This window comes from Nycticebus coucang, chromosome 21, assembly GCF_027406575.1.
Source record: "Nycticebus coucang isolate mNycCou1 chromosome 21, mNycCou1.pri, whole genome shotgun sequence".
NCBI lineage: Eukaryota > Metazoa > Chordata > Mammalia > Primates > Lorisidae > Nycticebus > Nycticebus coucang.
In genome coordinates, this window is record NC_069800.1 from 40,882,104 (window position 1) to 40,901,166 (window position 19,063).

The 19,063-nt window shown below is 44.4% G+C and overlaps 1 protein-coding gene across 9 annotated transcripts in view; it reads left to right on the top strand.

Moving 5' to 3' along the window:
* RALY (RALY heterogeneous nuclear ribonucleoprotein) overlaps positions 1–19,063 on the top strand; it is a 103,867-nt gene that overhangs the window by 29,066 nt on the left and 55,738 nt on the right. For 8 of the 9 annotated variants that reach the window (XR_008376462.1, XM_053573642.1, XM_053573649.1 and 5 more), the window contains one exon: positions 17,784–17,867. The exons of the other annotated variant lie outside the window; for it this stretch is intronic. The gene's annotated coding sequence lies outside the window, so the exon portion shown is untranslated. The remainder of the gene's footprint in view (positions 1–17,783; positions 17,868–19,063) is intronic. 9 annotated transcript variants of the gene reach the window in all.

The window sequence follows — 19,063 nt, forward strand, 5'->3', positions numbered from 1 at the left end:
ATTGCTTCCCATCCCCACAAGCTCATATGTCTTGGAACATGAGCACACAGCACACACATACACAATTGAGTCATGAATACGATACATTTCTTCTCTTTTATATACATCCATACTTTCTCCCTTACACTGTCCAGTCATCTATTTCCCCCTCTCATTTATGTACACATTTACCCTCTCCCACTCCTCATCCCTCGGTCTTTTACCCAGATACTCAGAATTGTAAGGGCTACAAAAATATCTGCAAGCCTATTTCACAGATACCACACTGTCCACTCCCTTACATGTACACACAAAAGTCCTTCCCTCCACATACGCCTGTGTATACAACTGACATCCTGCCCATGTCCCAGATGCCACTCATTCAATACCACACAATCTCCCCCTATTCCTACTACCACCTCCCTGTTTCAGTTTCTTTATTTTCATAATGGGCATTTTAGTTTCAGACTAGTTTGAAAGGAAATTTCTTTGCCAACAAGCCAAGCTAGCAGACTGTTGGGAAATCTGAACCATTTACGATAAATCCTTTGGATTTAGACCCCTGGAATAAACCCATTATGGTGGGGATGGTGGAGGACGGGATCAGACAATAGTGGGCTGCTTCTAAGTGTTATTGTTATGACCCAAGGTGAGTTTAAACCTAGGTCCAAGCTACATCTTGTGATTTAAGATTTCTTTAGAGAGCCAGAGCCACTGCATGTGTTCCAAATTAGAATCTTTGGGAGGGGTCCTAGAAACAGGAAGTTCCTGTGCCCTTTGTGTAGCCAGGCTGGGAAATACTTAACTAGAGGAAAGAAGTAGAAGTAAAATCTGCATTATCTTCTTATAGCACCTTGGACAAGTATCTTTTTTGGATCTCAGCTTTCTCAACTGAAATACAATAAAGCCATGTTCATAAAGAACCCTTTTAGTTCTAAAATTCCATGCTGCTTTATGAATTTAATCTGGGATCTTTTTCTATCTCAAAGTGTCTGTTCTCTGGGTTAGTCCTGGGCCAGGGTTTTGGCCAGAGGCTAACAGAGGCAACCTACGCCCTGACCTGTCAGAAGCACTGACACTGCTCCTAATTAGAAATGGATCAATATGGGCCTGCAGCCAGTCCTGGGGAGGCTGGGAAGAGGCTAGAGGAGTGCTCCTAGCTAGTGAAAATCTGATTACCATGAAATGGATCTGGTACATTTGTCAGCACAACAGTTCTGCTGGTATAGCCCTCCTCCCCAGGGCCCAGTAGGCAGGGCTACCCTGAGCAAGTGGGGGGATTGGTTAATTTGTATACCCCTTTAATATGTTTTCCTCACTTTTATCAAGTCTTACATAATGTGGTGCTAGGTACATTGTTTAGGGCCCCTCAGATGGAAAAATCACTTACTGAATGCTACTAAGTGTGAAATACTGGGTTAAGCTCTTTGTGTTTATTTATCCTAATGATCTACTGACAAAGGAAAATGAAGCTAAGAAAAGTCTCTGTTGTACTGTACTGCACTACATTTCTGAGTACTTGGCAATGCTGACTCCAAGCTGAAAAACTTTTCTACCAGGGAGGCCCCACCCCCACCCCCCCTTCTATAGAAGGAACTGGAGGAGATTTTTTAAACTCAGTGGTGAGGCAGGTGCAGGGGTGGGGAGAGATGCTCTGCTTTCTTTTGCTTTCTCATAACCTTTCCAAGGTCCCTAAGGAATGAGCAGGCTTTAATGGGAGAGATCAATCATCATTTGGGATCAATGGGAGGGCTTTGTCCTGTGCGGAGTGCAGAGTCAGGTTTCTGAACTGGCTCTGTGGAAGGAGGGGAGGGGACTTATGATTGGATATTTCTTTTTTTTTTCTTTATTTTTATTATTATTATTTTTTGAGACAGTCTTAAGCTGTTGCCCTGGATAGAGTGCTGTGGCGCCACAGCTCACAGCAACCTCCAACTCAGGCTCCAAGGGATCCTTTTGCCTCAGTTTTTCTATTTTTAGTAGAGACGGGGGTCTCACTCTTGCTCAGGCTGGTCTTCAACCTGTAAGCTCAAGCCGTCCACTTGCCTTGGCCTCCCAGAGTGCTAGGATTATAGGCATGAGCCACCGCGCCCGACTATGATTGGATATTTCTAGGCATTGGAGAACTTGAAGGCTTAACATGCTCAGCAACCAGTGTGGTTTGACCAAAATCCACCTATAGTTGGTCATTCAACAAAAATTTGTTGAATATCTCCTTGTGTTAGTGCTAAGAATTCATAGATGACCTCCCAATCTACCATTAATGTCAGACAACGATACAAACCACAGTATAATGTATGTGCTTTAATAGAAGAGTGTACAAGGGATTGTGGGATTACAGATAATGCAGGGCTTTCCTGGGGGGACATAACTGATCTGTGTTTTGAAGGAAGAGTAAGAATTAAGAGAGGGAGGGCATAAACAAAAGCATAAAGTATGTGTGTAGGAAATCTTGGTAAAGGATGGATATTAGAGCACTCCCTAATAGCAAAACAGATCGATTGCCCTGAACCTTTGTCCTTTTCCAGATTTAGGGTTGTAGTAGTAGCCATTGGATGGCAGGAGCAGTTGGTGGGAAGGAAGATCTAGATCTGTTAGCAGGTATCAACTAAAACTTACTTCTAGAATACTGTAGGGATAAAGGGAGGAAAGCTGAGGATCAGCATCCTCTGTCCTTTGGGACAAGCTTGCAGAGGTGCTGTGGGTTCTTGGCAGTGGTTTGTAAGTCTGTCTAGCCCAGGGAAATGGGTTTGCCTTTCTCATGGCAAAATCCTCTGCTTGCTTCACACAGCCTGCCCCTCCTTTCTGTACTCTTAAAAAAAAAATTAATGGAATCTGTTCAAAATACCCCTGAAATGAAATTACATTTTTAACTCTAATTACCCTAATTAAAACTTGACAGCCGTAATCCTGGAATGGCAGATATGCTAAGTACCCCATGTCTGTGACAAGCTCACTTACCCAGATAGAATGTTCTGTTCTGGGTTAGAAGAATTCTTTTGTGTGTTTGTTTTGTTTTGTTTGCCCCATCTACAGTTTAGTGTTTGGCCCCCATATTCCCCAAGCTGAGATAGCTGTCCCTGTGGGTCACAGGCTTGCCTAGAACCCCTGATCTCAATAGCAATCCCTTTGCCCCCAGAAGTGATGCTGCTAATGATTCTTACTACACACTCTTGAGATTTTTTTCTTTAATTGAGGTCAGACAGCAGCCTTTCCCTTATTGAAATCCCCTGCCTTGGGGGACCAAGGATCTGTACTTGTTAGAAGGCTGTCTGCTGACCTAGTGCTAAATATGAATTACTGGTCAATTTATGGCTAGTATTAAGGATACAGTTTGAGGTCAGGGACAAGAGATCTGAAAATTGGATCCATCTTCCCTTTACACACCTTCAGTTCTTTCAAATCAGCACAGGCTGGAGCCACTTACCGAGATGCATGGTCTTGCCCCCTACTTTAGTTTCCTGGCTAGATCCAAACAAGATGATGGAGTGGAGGGTGGGGACAAGCCCTTGAGGCAAAGTAAAGAATCCCTCGATGCTGAGTCATCTCATGGTTCTGCCTAACCGATGATCCCATTTTCTAGTAGTCTACTCTCAGCCTAGAAGCCTGTTTAATCAGGTAAACACTGGGTGCTATGTTAGGTGCTGTGAGGGACACAGAGTTGAATAAGACTAATCCCTGCTCCTGAGAAACTTAGTGTTGGTATTTGGGCTTGTCCCTAAACAGATAATATTGGCAGAGGAAGGAAGGAAGGTCATTGCAGGGGTTAGGGAACAGCATAGGGAATGCTAGAAATTGCCAGGCCAGGTAACAGCCTATTGTGGTTGGAGTATAGTGTGCAGGAAAGGAATATGGCAGAGAAGGAAGGTAGAGTTTAAACTATCCTGTAGGCAAAGGACAGCCATCAAGGAGGTTGCAGGGCTGTAATAGAAGCTTGTGTGATGGACTGGGATACAGAGGTTATTGGAGACAGATTAGTTAGAACAGGTGTTGGCAAACTTTGGCCTATGGGCCAAATCTAGCCCACTGCTTCTTTTTGTAAAGTTTTACTGCAACACAGCGTCACTATAGTTGTGGAGTTGAATACTCCAGGACTGCCTTAGCCCACAAAGTCTAAAATACTTGACTTGCCCTATGCAGAAAAAGTTTTTTTGACCTCTGATCTAGAAAGTAGTAATACAAGTTTTGTAAGAGAAAGTAAATAACAGAACTAGCCTAAAATGGATTGCAGGTGTTAAACTCCAGAAGAAGGGACAACATGATCTACCAGAGAATACCTATCCTACCTACCTCTCAAAACTTTGTAAAGGTCAGATTTGTTGAAAATCACTGTCTCAGTCTGTTTTGTGCTGCTATAACAGTACCCCAGCTAGGTAATTTACAAATTGTAGATGTTTATTTGGCTTATGGTTATGGAAGCTAAGAAGTCCAAGATGGAGGGGCTGCCTCTGGTAAGGTTCTACTTTCTGTGCCATCATGTGATGGAAAGGCATCACATGGTAAGAGAGAATGTGTGCACAGAGGGCCAAATTTCCTTTTATAACAAACCCGCTTTTGAGACAATAAACTCACTCATGCAATAACATTAATCTGTTCATAAGGGCGAAGCCCTCATGACTTAATCACCTCTTAAGCTATCATCCTAGGTTATTAAGTTCCCAACACATGAACTTTGAGGGACACATACAAACCATGGTCACCATAGCCATAAAAAGACACATGATACACAACTCCTGATTTGCCTTTATAAGTCTGAGGGCCCTCTAGTGGAAAAGGTTGATATCCTAGAAAACCTGGAACATAGTTCAAATTGAGAAGATAAGGATGGATGGGCAGAGAGTTTTGGTCACCCAAAGTAGCTGATGTTGGGGAGAGGCTCCTGATACTTTGAGGACACCTTGTACTTTTCCCTACTCTAACTACTGACACTCGTTCTTGTCAGATTGAATTTATTTCTGCCCTTCAACAGACAGAGCACATAAGACCCCTACAGAACTAAAGCCTACATTTATTGCTCAGTCTCCTTTCCCAGCCAGAAACTGTGTAAATACCATTCCTACGTTCCTCTCCCTGCCACTATCCTGAGCCCTCTATGTCTCACTTCCTTTTTCCTACAGCTTTGTGCATCTGCCCTGTAGGTTGGAAAAAACACTATATATGGAGACTATCCAGATGGGATCCAAGCTTTTTTCTGCCTTCACCTTACTATATGATCTCAGCCAGTTCATTTTATGTTTCCTGCCCTTCTGTAGGCTCCAATACAGATATCTACAAGCACTGTTTTTGATTTGGAATTTTTTCTCTAAGGCCAAAACTTTTATACCACAGCCTTTTTCCTTTTATCTTTTCCCCCAGAGTTCCTCCCCACCCACCCCCTTTTTTTTTTTTTTGAGACAGAGCCTCAAGCTGTCACTCTGGGTAGAGTGCTGTGGCATCACAGCTCACAACAACCTCCAACTCCTGGGCTCAAGCGATTCTTCTGCCTCAGCCTCCCGAGTAGTTGGGACCACAGGTGCCTGCCACAACACCTGGCTATTTTTTTTTTTTTTTTTGGTTGCAGCCATCGTTGTTGTTTGGCGGGCCTGGGCTAGATTTGAACCCACCAGCTCAGGTGTATGTGGCTGGTGCTTTAGCCGCTTGAGCCACAGGAGCCGAGCCCAGAGTTCCTCCCTTTGAATCTAGAATATTCTTATATGCCCTCACATCATTTGTTTGAAACTGACTGCCTTTAGCTGTGAGGAGAGTAGTCCTATCTCTTAACTGTTTTTATTGGTTTTAAGAACTGGCAGTTGATCTGATTACTAGAGTGGAACAGACTCTGGAAGTCAGTTCCAGCTGACCCCAGAGATTCAGCAAGGTATGATGTCTCCAAGATAGTTTAGTTCAATACAGGCAAACATTTGGCCCTGGGCATCCAAGATAGAGTAGAGGAAGAACGGCCAGGGACTGAGTTAGATGGTTGACATACTTTCTTTCCTCCTTTTATCCTCACAACTCTGAGGTAGATGATTTTACCATTTTACAGATGTAGGTACTTTTAGGGAGTGCCATTCAGTTGACAGTGACTGACTCATTGAGGATACAACTAAATTGTTCTTGCTTCCACATAGGGAGGAGTGGTAGAAGAAGCAGACAAGTAAACACAGTGATCAAAGCACTAAGGGTGTCCAGTTTTGGTGGCAGAGCCAGGGCTCAAATCTAGCTCATATTGTTTCTTGCTGTACCATGCTGCCTTCCTTGCATAAGGATGGGGAGAGCAGCAAGCGTAAGTGAAAGGCTAGGCTGGCAGGAAGCCTTGAAGAATGGCTATTGGTGAGGAACTCTGGCCTGGAATTCAGAGCTGGGCTTTATAGTACTAGGAGGGGCCTGAGAGCTTAGGCAGGTGACCAAGGCAGGGGCTCTCACATGGACCTGGGCCTATTTATAGAACAAAGAGTATTTGATTTTGTGCCCTCTAGAGGGTGAAACCTGGTGGTCAGCACTGCCCATATCCTGGAATACTGTTAGAGCCCCATAGGTAGTCTATGTTACAAAAATATGTGTGTAATAGGGAGTAAGCGTTGATATACAGGCCTTACGGATGAGAGAGTCAGGATAAGTCTGAAACTGTATTTGAGTTGGTGAATCCCACCTGAAATGGTATAGCTAGGTAGGTAGTGAGAGGCACGGTAAAGCAAGGGTCTTCAGAAGCTTATAGAAGCTAATCTTCAAGTTAAAGAAGTAAGCCCCTCTGCGCTCAGTGCCTCACGCCTGTAATCCTAGCACTCTGGGAGACCAAGGTGGGTGGATTGCTTGCACTCAGGAGTTTAAGAACAACCTGAGCAAGAGCGAGACCCCATCTCTAAAAGTAGCTGGGTGTTGTGGCAAGCGCCTGTAATCCCAGCTACTGGGGAGGCTGAGGCAAGAAGATTGCTTGAGCCCAGGAGTTTGAGGTTACTGTGAGCTATGACACTACAACACTATACCAAGGATGAAAAAGTGAGACTCTGTCTTAAAAGAACCAACTGCCCTTGGCTTGGTGCCTGTAGCTCAGCAGCTAGGGCGCCAGCCACATACACCGGAGCTGGCGGGTTTGAACCCAGCCCAGGCCTGCCAAACAACAATGACAACTACAACCAAAAAATAGCTGGGGTTTATGGCGGGCACCTGTAGTCCCAGCTACTTGGGAGGCTGAAGCAAGAGAATTGCATAAACCCAAGGTTGCTGTGAGCTGTGATGCTATGGCACTCTACCAAGGGCAACATACTGAGACTCTGTCTCCAAAAAAATAATAAACCTCCCAAAACCAGCCCCCCCCATGAGCCTTATTAAGATCCACAAATTATTTCACCTTATAAACTTGAACTATTTTCTTCTCAACACAGCATTTGCAAACACTAGTTCTTTTTCCCAGAAACCCTGTCTTCTTTTTCCTGTGAAAAGGCCTGGCACCCCATGGTTCTGGGTTATACTTTTCTTCATCTTTGAACTAAGTAATAGAACCAGCAGACTAAGGCTCTAATGTTCTTCTATACTCAAGAGCTCCTTTATACACCAGACCTGAAGTTGACTCTTTTAAGATGGAGTCTCACTCTGTTGCCCAGCCTGGAGTGCCATGGCCTCAGCCTTAGCTCACAGCAACCTCAAACTCCTGGGCTCAAGTATTCCTGCTGTCCCAGCCTCCTGAGTGGCTGGGACTACAGGCATCTACCACAATGCCTGACTAATTTTTTCTATTTTTAGTAGAAATGCTGTCTTGCTGATCTTGAACTCCCGAGTCCAAGGTATCCTCCTGCCTTAGTCTTCCTGAATGTGCTAGGATTACAGGCGTGAGCCGTCAAGCTCGACCCTGAAGTTCATTCTTTTTTTTTTTTTTTTTTTTTTGCAGTTTTTGGCTGGGCTGGGTTTGAACCCACCACCTCCTATAGAGGGCCGGCGCCTCATTCTTTTGAGTCATAGGCGCCGCCCCTGAAGTTCATTCTTAAGGAAAACTTTCAACCCCACCTTTGTTCCTATAGTCTTCACTTAACTGAGCTGAATCTCAGATAAAATTCATAGATTTTTTTTCTTTCTTTTTTTCTTTTCTTGGTCTGGCCATTTGCTTGTGATTTTAATTTTGGGGGTAAAATTGGCATTGTCTCTCAGCTCCTGGCCTTCCACCCTGGAACTGGGGTTTTTGGCCAAGTGAGCATTATTACTGCTTTTTGAATATCTATTGAAAAACTTCATAGTTTTAGCTCTCTTAATATGAGAGCTTGAAGTTTGCTGTTTCAGTCTCCATATCAAAGACACCTCCAATGTCATTCTATCCTGTGTGAAATCTGGGGGATATAAGATGTACATTGGTTGGGAATAAGATGATTGGTTTTGGTCTTGCCACTGACTTCTCAGACTTTGAACAGATCTCCCTGCCCTCCCTTACCTCCCTTTCTGTAAAATAGTGGGCCCTTCCAGCTCTGTTCTTATTGGGGGCATTGTTTATTATTTATTTATTTATTTATTTTTGCAGTTTTTGGCCTGGGCTAGGTTTGAACCCACCACCTCCGGTATAAGGGGCCGGCACCCTACCCCTTTGAGCCATAGGCACCGCCCTTATTGGGAGCATTAAAGCCATCTTCTACACATTCACAATTGTACTGAGCACTATTTGGCCCAAGCTTTGGTGTGTTGGTTACTGATTATAAAGCCTTAGATTCTTGCTTGCAGCTCAAGGGGGGGAGGGGAACCATCCAACTGTCTCATTAGCATGGAGAAAAGAAAACAGTAATTACTTGTACCTCCCTTGATAATTCTTGCAGGGTTGGTTCTTCCAGGGAAGGAGGAGGGAAAAACCGGAGATAGCTTCAACTGAGGAAGGAGAAATATGATTAGCTGCCCAGAAAATGCAGAGGCAAGACTGATTGTCTTGCATGTCTATTGTATTCTGTGGACCTTCCTCCAAGCACCCTGGAGACTGCCTAGATAGATTTTTATTTTATTTTATTTATTTTATTTGTTTGACAGAGTCTCACTTTGTTGCCCTTGGTAGAGTGCTCTGGTGTCATAGCTTACAGCAACCTCTAACTCCTGGGCTCAAATGATGTTGCCACAACGCCTGGCTTTTTTTTTTTTTTGCAGTTTTTGGCCTGGGCTGGGTTTGAACCTGCCACCTCTGGCATATGGGGCCGGCGCCCTACCACTTTGAGCCATAGGCCTGGCTATTTTTAGAGATGGAGTCTCCCTCTAGCTTAGACTGGTCTTAAACTCATGAGGTGAGGTGATCCACCCACCCACCTCCCCCTCCCTAAATTCTGGGATTACAGGCGTGAGCCACCACGTCTGGCCCTAGATTTTTAGTTTCATCTATGTATGGCATGCATTGTGTTCTCATACATGGACGTGGGTTGGGCTCAAGAGCCTTAACGTCACCAGTCATGGAGAAACCAGCTGCCCTCTAGGGCCTCCTTTTTATATGCTTGTCATCCTGACACCTATCCTTGGTAGGGAGTTCAGGGAGGGTTTTACTGAACTATTTTGTGTTGTGGCTACTTTTTTTTTTTTTTTTTTTTGTAGAGACAGAGTTTCACTTTATTGCCCTTGGTAGAGTGCTGTGGCGTCACACAGCTCACAGCAACCTGCAACTCCTGGGCTTAGGCGATTCTCCTGCCTCAGCCTCCCGAGTAGCTGGGACTACAGGCGCCCGCCACAGTGCCCAGCTATTTTTTTGTTGCAGTTTGGCCAGGGCTGGGTTTGAACCCGCCACCCTCGGTATATGGGGCCGGCGCCCTGCTCACTGAGCCATAGGTGCCGCCTGGCTACTTTTTTATTATGTTGTGAGGTCATCGTTTTAATCCCCAAAGCAAAATAGCCAATTGTTTTATTATGCTAGGTCACAGGTATCCACATAGTAGAGTTAGTCACAGGAGTCAAGGTCAGGTATTCTTGTAAGTGGGAGGAGTCTGGTAGAATTGCAAGACCCTGGGGTTTGGACAAGGATGGATAAGCAAGCCTTAAAGAAGAGTTTGAGGCTGAGAGGTTAGGAGCAGCTAGAACTAGCAAATAAATTGATAGGCTGGGTCTAGGACAGAGGCCTTTTTACCTTGTGTCAATTTCTATGTGTAGGCAGTTCTGAGTCCTGAAGTGTTGATTATAGCAGAAGTGGGTTGGAGACTGCCTTCAGGTGAGCCCTGCCTGAGGGCACCTGGAGCTATTAAGCTGTGATTCTCTCCTGGCTGCTCACTCTTGCCTTAGTTGGCACCCTAGAGGCATAGAGAACCCAGCTTCAACCTTCTTTCCTCTCCCCTGAGGAAGATACCACTTCAGCAACACCTCTCTCAACCAGTCTTCCTGAAGGCTTTGGAGCTTGCTTACTGTAAACATCAAGGGTTCTATACAGGGACATGCTGTTTTTAAAAAATTTGTTTTACAAATGGAGCAGAGAATTTCTTCTGTCAAAATCTCTTCTGCCACCTGAAATGCTTTTTCTCTTGTCCCAGGCCTTTGATTACCTTTTTGTTGAAGTTCAGGCCCCATGCTTCCCATAATTTTCTTTCTTTTTTTTTTTTTTTTTTGTAGAGACAGAGTCTCACTGTACCGCCCTCGGGTAGAGTGCCGTGGCGTCACACGGCTCACAGCAACCTCTTAACCCTTGGGCTTACGCGATTCTCTTGCCTCAGCCTCCCGAGCAGCTGGGACTACAGGCGCCCGCCACAACGCCCGGCTATTTTTTGGTTGCAGTTTGGCCGGGGCTGGGTTTGAACCCGCCACCCTCGGCATATGGGGCTGGCGCCCTACTCACTGAGCCACAGGCACCGCCCCATAATTTTCTTTCTTAAGTCACTCCCCAGCTCCTTTCCCTAGCCTCTAGCTGTAGATTCCTGGTTTCTGTGTAAGTACTCCTATAGCATGCTGTCTCATTTATTTCTCCCAATAACCTATTTTTGAAGCAGGAGTCTTTTAAAACAAATGTGGGAAACTGAGGCATAGAAGGCAAGTACATTGCCTAAAGCAGTGATTTTCAACTGGTGTGCTGAGAACATTTTTAAAGACCATTAATTAAATTATTTTCGAAAGAAGTCCAAAGCCCAGTAAGTATATACATTTTTTACCTTTTTTTTTTTTTTTTTATCAATTTGATTTAGATGTGCCATCGGAGTTCAAGTGTGCTGTGAGATAAAAAAGGTTGAAAAACACTGGCTTAAGGTAACAAATTTAGTGAGGCAGGTCTAGAATTCAGAGGCAGGTGTCTCTGATTCTAAGACCCTTTACCACTAAATTATCTTACTGTTACTTTCCCTAAGCAATATTTGACTTCTAGGGGTTCTTAGTGTCTGCTTGTACCTGTTGGCATTTACATGCATGTAGTTTTTGAGTTTTATCTAGGTTGGTGCCTGTCCTTTTTTTGAAAATTTTTTTATTTTTATTGTTGGGGATTCATTTACAGTATAAGAAACCAGATTACACTGATTGCATTTGTTAGGTATAGTCCCTCTTATAATTGTCTTGCCCCCGAAAGGTGTGTCACACACAGAGTGGTGTCTATCTTTTGATGGCAGTATAGACAGTAACACTGTCTGCCGCAGCTCTTGCAAATTCTTTCACTTAGCAGATCGCTTTAACTGAAAAGGTGGTAGATCTTATGCTTTTTGTTGTTGTTGTTGCCGTTTGTTTCATTTTGTTTTTGAGACAGTGTCACTCTGTGGCTGTGGTTACAGTGCCATGGCATCATAGCTCACAACAACCTCAAACTCTTGGGCTTAAGCCATCCTCCTGCCTCAGCTTCCCAATTAGCTGGGACTACACCTGGCTAGTTTTTTTTTTTTTTTTCTATTTTTTGTAGAGACTGGGTCTCACTTTTGCTTAGGCTAATCTTGAACTCCTAAGCTCAAGCAGTCGGCCTGAGCCTCCCAGAGTGCTAGGATTATAGGCCCAGCTCATTGTTTTGTTTTGGTTTTTGCATTTTTTGGCTGGGGCTGGGTTTGAACCTGCCACCTCCGGCATATGAGGCCTGTGCCCTACCCCTTTGAGCCATAGGCGCTGCCCCAGCTCATTGTTTTTAAAAGAGGCCATCCCCTCATTCCTTCTTTACTGCTTCATATCAAACTAGTCAACAGATTTAAATAGATAGTTAACCTGTTCTTCTCAGTCTCATTTGGTCCTGCACAAGATCCTTCGTAAGAGCAGCTATAAACACACTCATTTCACGGATCTGAAAACTAAGGTCCGGGAAGGTGAAATGAATTATTCAGGTTCATACAGTGAATTAGAGGTAGAGCTGGAGCTAGTTCTTAGGTTTTCTGACTCTCAACTGAGCATTTTTCTCTCTACTAACTTAGTAAGAAGGAGAAATAACATGAGTATAATGTGCAGATCAGACCTAAAGAGAATTGTAGATCTAGACCTGGAATTAAGAGAGTTCTGAAGGGACCTCGCCTCCTCCATCCACATCTTTACCCCAGGTCTCTCAAGACACATTTGAGAAATTCAGCAGAAAGAGAGAAATGTCTTTCTGTAGAGCTCAACAAGGCTTTGTGACAGGGAGCTATGGGGAAGGTTCTAGCAGATGTCAGTATCCCCTTATCCAGAAGGAGGGATGGAGACTCCCAGGGCTTATTAGCCTGGAGTAATGCTGGTAAGGAGGAAGTATTGGCAAGAGGAAGAACCTTTTTGTCTTCTGATCTCTGGAGGCTTCAGACTTAACCAGGCCTGGGCTGGGGTAGGACACTAGTGAGGACTGAAGATGGGAGCCCTTGAGGACCTTGCCCTTAAATATCTCACTTCACATTCTGCTAACATTGGACAAGCAAATTTCCTTCTGTTAAAATTCATAAAAAGCGGCTTGGCGCCTGTGGCTCTAGTGGCTAAGGCACCAACCACATACACCTGAGCTGGCAAGTTTGAATCCAGCCCAGACCCGCCAAACAACAATGACAGCTGCAACCAAGAAATAGCAGGGCGTTGTGGCAGGCGCCTGTAGTCCCAGCTACTTGGGAGACAGAGGCAGGAGACTTGCTTGAGCCCAGGAGTTGGAGGTTGCTGTGAGCTGTAATGTCACGGCACTCCACCCAGGGTGACAGCTTGAGGCTGTCTCAAAAAAAAAAAAAAAAAAAATTCGTAAAAAGCTGGGCTTGGTGACTCATGCCTGTAACCCTAGCACTCTGGGAGGCTGAGGTGGGTAGATTGCGTGATCTCATGAATTCGAGATCAGCCTGGTATTGTGGTGGGCGCCTGTAGTACCAGCTACTCAGGAGGCTGAGGCAAGAGGATTGCTTGAGCCCAAGTGTTTGAGGTTGCTGTGAGCTGTGACGCCAGAGCACTCTACCCAGGGTGAGAGAGTGAGACTCCGTCTCATAAATAAATAAATAAATAAAATAGAATAAAATTCATAACTGCTCTTACCAAAAAAAAAAAAAAAAGTCCTTGGTTCTAGAAGCAGAAAGGAAAAGAAACCTTTTCCAAAGTCTAGGCCTCAGACATTTCATTCTTTCCCAGGCTCTCCTCCTTTACCTATTCTCCTTCAACCCCTTTCTCCTTCTGTTTCCTGTCCAACATCTCTTCTTAGCTTTCTCTTCTCACTTTTCCCCTAACTCATGAAAACAAGAATAGGAAAGATTAGTAGATATGTGATTTATATAGCTGCAAGGGCTGAGACTCAGAGCATGAAGCTTGAGATTTAGGACTTTACTTTTTAGTTCTCAGAAGAAGAGTAGATGGGACAGGTGTTTGTTTATTCATTTATTCACCCGCATGTTCCCCAAATATTTAGTACCTCCTGCCATTCTGTCTTCTGTGTCAGACTCTTGGGCTGTCCCAATTGATAAGACCCTAATCACAGTTTTATGGGAAAGTAGTGGCAAACCACTCTTGTACCCCAATTCAAATCATAGAATTTTGAGGTAGAAAGAACTTTAGGGTTTCTGGTGTTCCTTTTATGGTGCCGTGTAAGGCAGCCCATAAACTTTAAGGGAAAGCACATATAGGCTTTGGAGTAAAACAAAGCACACACACTTAGGTTCAAATTCTAGCTCTGCTGCTTACTAGCTGTTTGACCTTGAATGACACACTTATTCTGCCTGTCTTCAGTTTGACCTTGAAAGGCACACTTATCCCACCTGTCTTCAGTTATCTTGGTTTTGTAATATGGGCATGACATCACCTACTTCACAGAGTGTTTATAAGGTTTTATAAGTGTTTATAAGGTTATAACAGTTTAACACTTAGCATAGTACCTGGGTTATAGTAGTAGCCCTTATCTTTCTGTCATCCCGAATCAAGGACTGGTGTAAATTTTTGCTCCTTCTGTGAAGCTTCTAAGGCCACTCCAGGTCAGAGTGATCTCTTTCTCCACTTTTATAGTACATAACACTCTGAACTGTTAAATCCTGCCTAATATTCTTAGTAGTAGTCCTTTTTAGGAAGTTGATGTAGGACTTTTCTCAAGTCATCCCTGCATCGTCCATAACACCTAACTCAGTTGTATACACAGCAAAGCAACCAGTAAGGCCAGTATCAGGAAATATTTTTTGACTGATAGAAGACTCATGTAAGTACTCAGTGTTTTTCAGCTGTTAGGAATTGTTAAAGACCTAGCTGGAGGTCTCCCATCCTAACTCTTGGACCTTTCCTTACCAGTTAATTACCACATTGACTCTCACACAATCCCTATATTGGTAGTTTGGGAATTTTATCCCTGTTTTGCAGATGTGGAATCTGAAACTCAGGCTGGAACCCAGATCTCTTGGTAGGAGATAGATCCAGACTAAATAGGAGGAATGGGAACAGAAACCTTAGAACCGACTAGGTCTCCATTGTTTGGAAGCGGCAAGAACCCCTACAGGGAAGAATGGGGGGACCAGGGGAGCTGTATTCCTGAAGCCTTAGCTGATGGTGAGGCCCAAACCAAATACAGTCACAAGCCAGAGGTGTTTCATGGCAGAGAGAGAGAGGTGAGAACAGGTTCAGGATAATAGCATAGATTAACTAGGCCTTGAAGATTAAGAAGTGTTTGAATCTGTAAAATTGAAGAAGGGCATTCCCGTCAGAGAAAAGCATGGACAAAAGCATGTAAGCTTGGAAAGCCCATGATAGAAGTGAAGCAGGTGATGGCTAGATCATGGCATACCTAGAGAGCAAGGCTAAGGTGATTGGGAGCATGACATATTTTTGAGCAGGGGAGTGGAATTAGAACTGTTGCCTGACAGCATAGGTCCAATAGATTGGAGCAGGAGGGCGGGGAGAGACAACTATAACATTTTGTCCTTGCAGTGTCAATAAATTTTAAGAATTATCCCAGTAGTGCAGGCAAGAACAATGTGATCCTGCTGGGCATGGTGGTTCATGCCTGTAATCCTAGCACTTTAGGGGGCTGAGGTGGGTGGATTGCCTGAGCTCACAGGTTTGAGACCAGCCTGGGCCAGAGGGAGACCTTGTCCCTAAAAATAGCCGGGCCTTGTGGTGGGTGCCTATAGTCCCAGCTACTTGGGAAGCTGAGGCAAGAGAATCTCTTGAGCCGAGAGTTTGAGGTAAGCTGTTGGCTATGATGCCATGGCACTCCACTAAGGGTGACAAAATCAGACTCTGGTGTCCAAGAAAAAAAAAGAAGAATGTGATCCTAATCCAAGAGGAAGTTGACCCTATAGGGAATAAAGAAGAATGGTTTGGATATAGGGCTCTTGGAGGGAAAAAAAACACAAAGATTTGGGAACTGTGGAAAGGAGGGGTTGAGAGCATGAACTTTTAGAATCTTAAGTACCTGAGAGAATGAATGGTTATACCATTTGCTGAGCCATGGAGGCTGGGATATAGGACATGAGTTTAGTTTGATTGGTTGGGTTGGAGATGCTAATATAGTCAGTCCCCTCATCACCCACCCCCTGGTGCTTTGCCTTCTTTGACCTGGAACTGTATTTCAGTACCATATGTTTGCTGTCCTGTTCCAGGCCTGGAACCCCCCACGGACCCCTTCACTCGTGGAGCTGTTCTCATTCCCTCTCTGAAATAAGACAGTGCTTAGCCTAGTACCCAGTCTATTGTCAAGTGTGCAGTAAAAGGCTGTTAAATGGCTTTGTTGTTACCGTCATAACTTTGAGATTACAGTAGCTAGAGATTAGAAGAGCTTCTGCAATCACCTGGCTGAAGGACTCTGGAGTCACTTATATCCAGTGTAAAGCCTAGACTGCAAGTAAATGGAAGAGGATGTCAAGCTTGGGTGTAAATGGGTGGGAGCTCTCAACTATGTCACCTACAACTAGAGAACACGATTTCTGCCTTCTTCTCTTTTGAGAAGTGGTATAGAGTATGGGTTTAGAGGGCAAGCCCTGGATTTGGCCTGGGATCAAGTCCCAGCTCCACCATCTAGACAATATAGCTTTGTGAGTTGAGCACATTTACTCAACTTTTGTGCCTCAGTTTCTCCTTTAATAAAATAACACACCAAACTTCCAAGATTATTATAGAGATTAAATGAGTAAATATCAGTAAAAAGTTTAGAACAGTGCCTGATATGTTCTGCTGTTCTCATTTCAGAGTCACCTTTAACCCACATTCCTGAGAATATGTAGAGGTTTCTCTTTTTCACTTTCCTCAGCAGAGGGAGGTGAGAACAGAAACCCGAACCGTCTCAGAGTGTTTGAAGGTTTGTGTCAGCTGGGGTCCAGGTTATCTAAGCCCCTGGACTCTCTTGTCTCTTAGGAATGAGACAGAGTAGTCTAAAACAGTGGTCCTCAATCTTTCCTGCACCAGTTTTTCCATGGCCAGACATACAGGGGTGGGGGTGTTGGCGGAGATCTTACAGGAGGTGGAGCTCAGATGGTGATGTAAGTGATAGGGGAGTGGCTATAAATACCAATCAAGGGATGAAAGTTTGCCCACCTGCTGTTAACCTCCTGTTGTGTAGCCTACCTTTTAGTTCCTAACAAGGCCGCAAGACCCGTCCAAGGGCTGGGAGTTGGGGACCCAGGTATAGAAGACTTGAGTTCCACTCCCAGTTTTACCACTGACTTGATCTTGGGCAAGTCAGCTAACGTCTGAGGCTTTTTAATCTCTTATTTGAAATAGAGGGCATAGGGCAGCGCCTGTGGCTTAGTGGGTATATGGCACCAGCCCCATATACCAAGGGTGGCAGGTTCAAACCCGGCCCCGGCCAAACTGCAACAACAACAAAATATAAAATAAAATAGAGGGCATGAATAATTCCTTTGTGTGTGTCTAGTGTATGCTTAATTCTCCTGTCACTGCATTCTAGTTGTATTAGCCTTCTTGTTCCTTAAACACACCAAACTTATTCTTGCCTTTTATTCCACAGAGCCTTTGTTCTTGTTATTCTCACACTTTGGAACACTCTTTTCTCAGATCTTTGTACATATTATACCCTCACATTATTCAGGTCTGTCCATTTGTCACTCTTTGGAGAGGGGACTTTCCTGACCATTTCATCTAAAAATAGACTCTATTTTTACCCTTTGTTATTCTCTCTCCCCTTACTGTGCTTTATAATTTATTTGAGACAGAGCCTCAAGCTGTCACCCTGGGTAGAGTGCCGTGGCATCACAGTTCACAGCAATCTCCAACTCCTGGGCTTGAACGATTCTCTTGCCTCAGCCTCCCAAATAGCTGGGACCACAGGTGCCCACGACAATGCCTGGTGTCTTAGCTGCTTAAGCTACATGCGCCGAGCTACTCTGCTTTATTTTCATAGCACTTAACACTACTTGAAATTATGTATTTAAATTAACCTATCTTGTGCTAGGATGCAAAATGTGTGAAGGCAGGAACTTAGAATGCTCATACTGCCCTGAGTTCTTGCCTGTTTTGAGGAGGACCCTTGACAAACTCACTTTCTGTTACAGGTGAGCCTTGTTCCCAGAGGCAGCTGGTGCTGACTCGTGTAACCCAGCGGAGGAAATAGCTGGCTAAGCACAGCCTTTGTACTGGTGAGTGAGGGTGTCTGGGAAAACTCTGGATGAGCTTGGGCCAAGATAAAGAGTAATTAGCTTGGGGACTAGTTTGCCATTAATAAAGAAAACTTACAGGTGATTACTTTTCTACTCAATATCTAAGAGACTGAATGTTGGCATAGGCAACCTCCTGAACTGGGAGAATAGTTGAGATTGGTTTATTAGAGCTGCCATGATATGTCTTGGATCATTTGCCATGGATAAGGTAGAGCAGGCTTGCTGCTTTTGCTTCTGCTGGAGATTATCTGGCGACCTGGCAACTGTATCTGTCCTCTCTTCGGGTCTTTAATGTGATCTGACTTCATTGTCTACTGTGACCTACCAAGCCCATGGGCTAGCTTCAGGAAATTTTGTTGTTCTCTCAATTCTGCAAAATGTGATCATGAAAAGTAATGAGGATGGAGTGATAGAGTAAGATTGAATGAAGGGAAAAGTCAGGGGAAGCTCAGAGACAAGACCAGATGGTGAACAGGGAAGCAAAATCAACACATTAAGAACTTACTGTAAGGCCGGGCACGGTGGCTCATGCCTGTAAGGCCAGCACTCTGGGAGGCTGAGGTGGATGGATTACCTGAGCTCACAGGTTTGAGACTAGCCTGAGCCAGAGTGACACCCTGTCTCTAAAAATAGCCGGGCGTTGTGGCTGGCACCTGTAGTCCCAGCTACTTGAGGCTAAGGCAAGAGAGTCACTTAAGCTCAAGAGTTTTGAGGTTGCTGTGAGCGGTGATAGCACAGCACTCTACTGAGGGTGACAAAATGAGATTCTGTCTCAAAAAAAAAAAAAAAAAGAAAAGAAATTATGGGCGGCACCTGTGGCTCAGTGAGTAGGGCGCTGGCCCCATATGCTGAGGGTGGCGGGTTCAAACCCAGCCCCGGCCAAACTGCAACCAAAAAAAAAAAAAAGAAAAGAAATTACTGTTATAGATCTCATTTAATCTAGACAAACTCCCCTCCTCATGCCGCCCCACCCCCATTTTGAGATGGGATCTTGTTTTGTTGCCTAGGATGTCTTTTTTTTTGGGGGGGGGGAGACAGTCTTAGTCACAATAGAGTTTGTGGCATCATAGCTCACAGCAACATCAAACTGTTTGTGTTTAAGAGATCCTCTTGTCTCAGCCTCCCATGTAGCTGGGACTACAGGTGCCTGTCATAAGCCCGGCTATTTTTAAAGA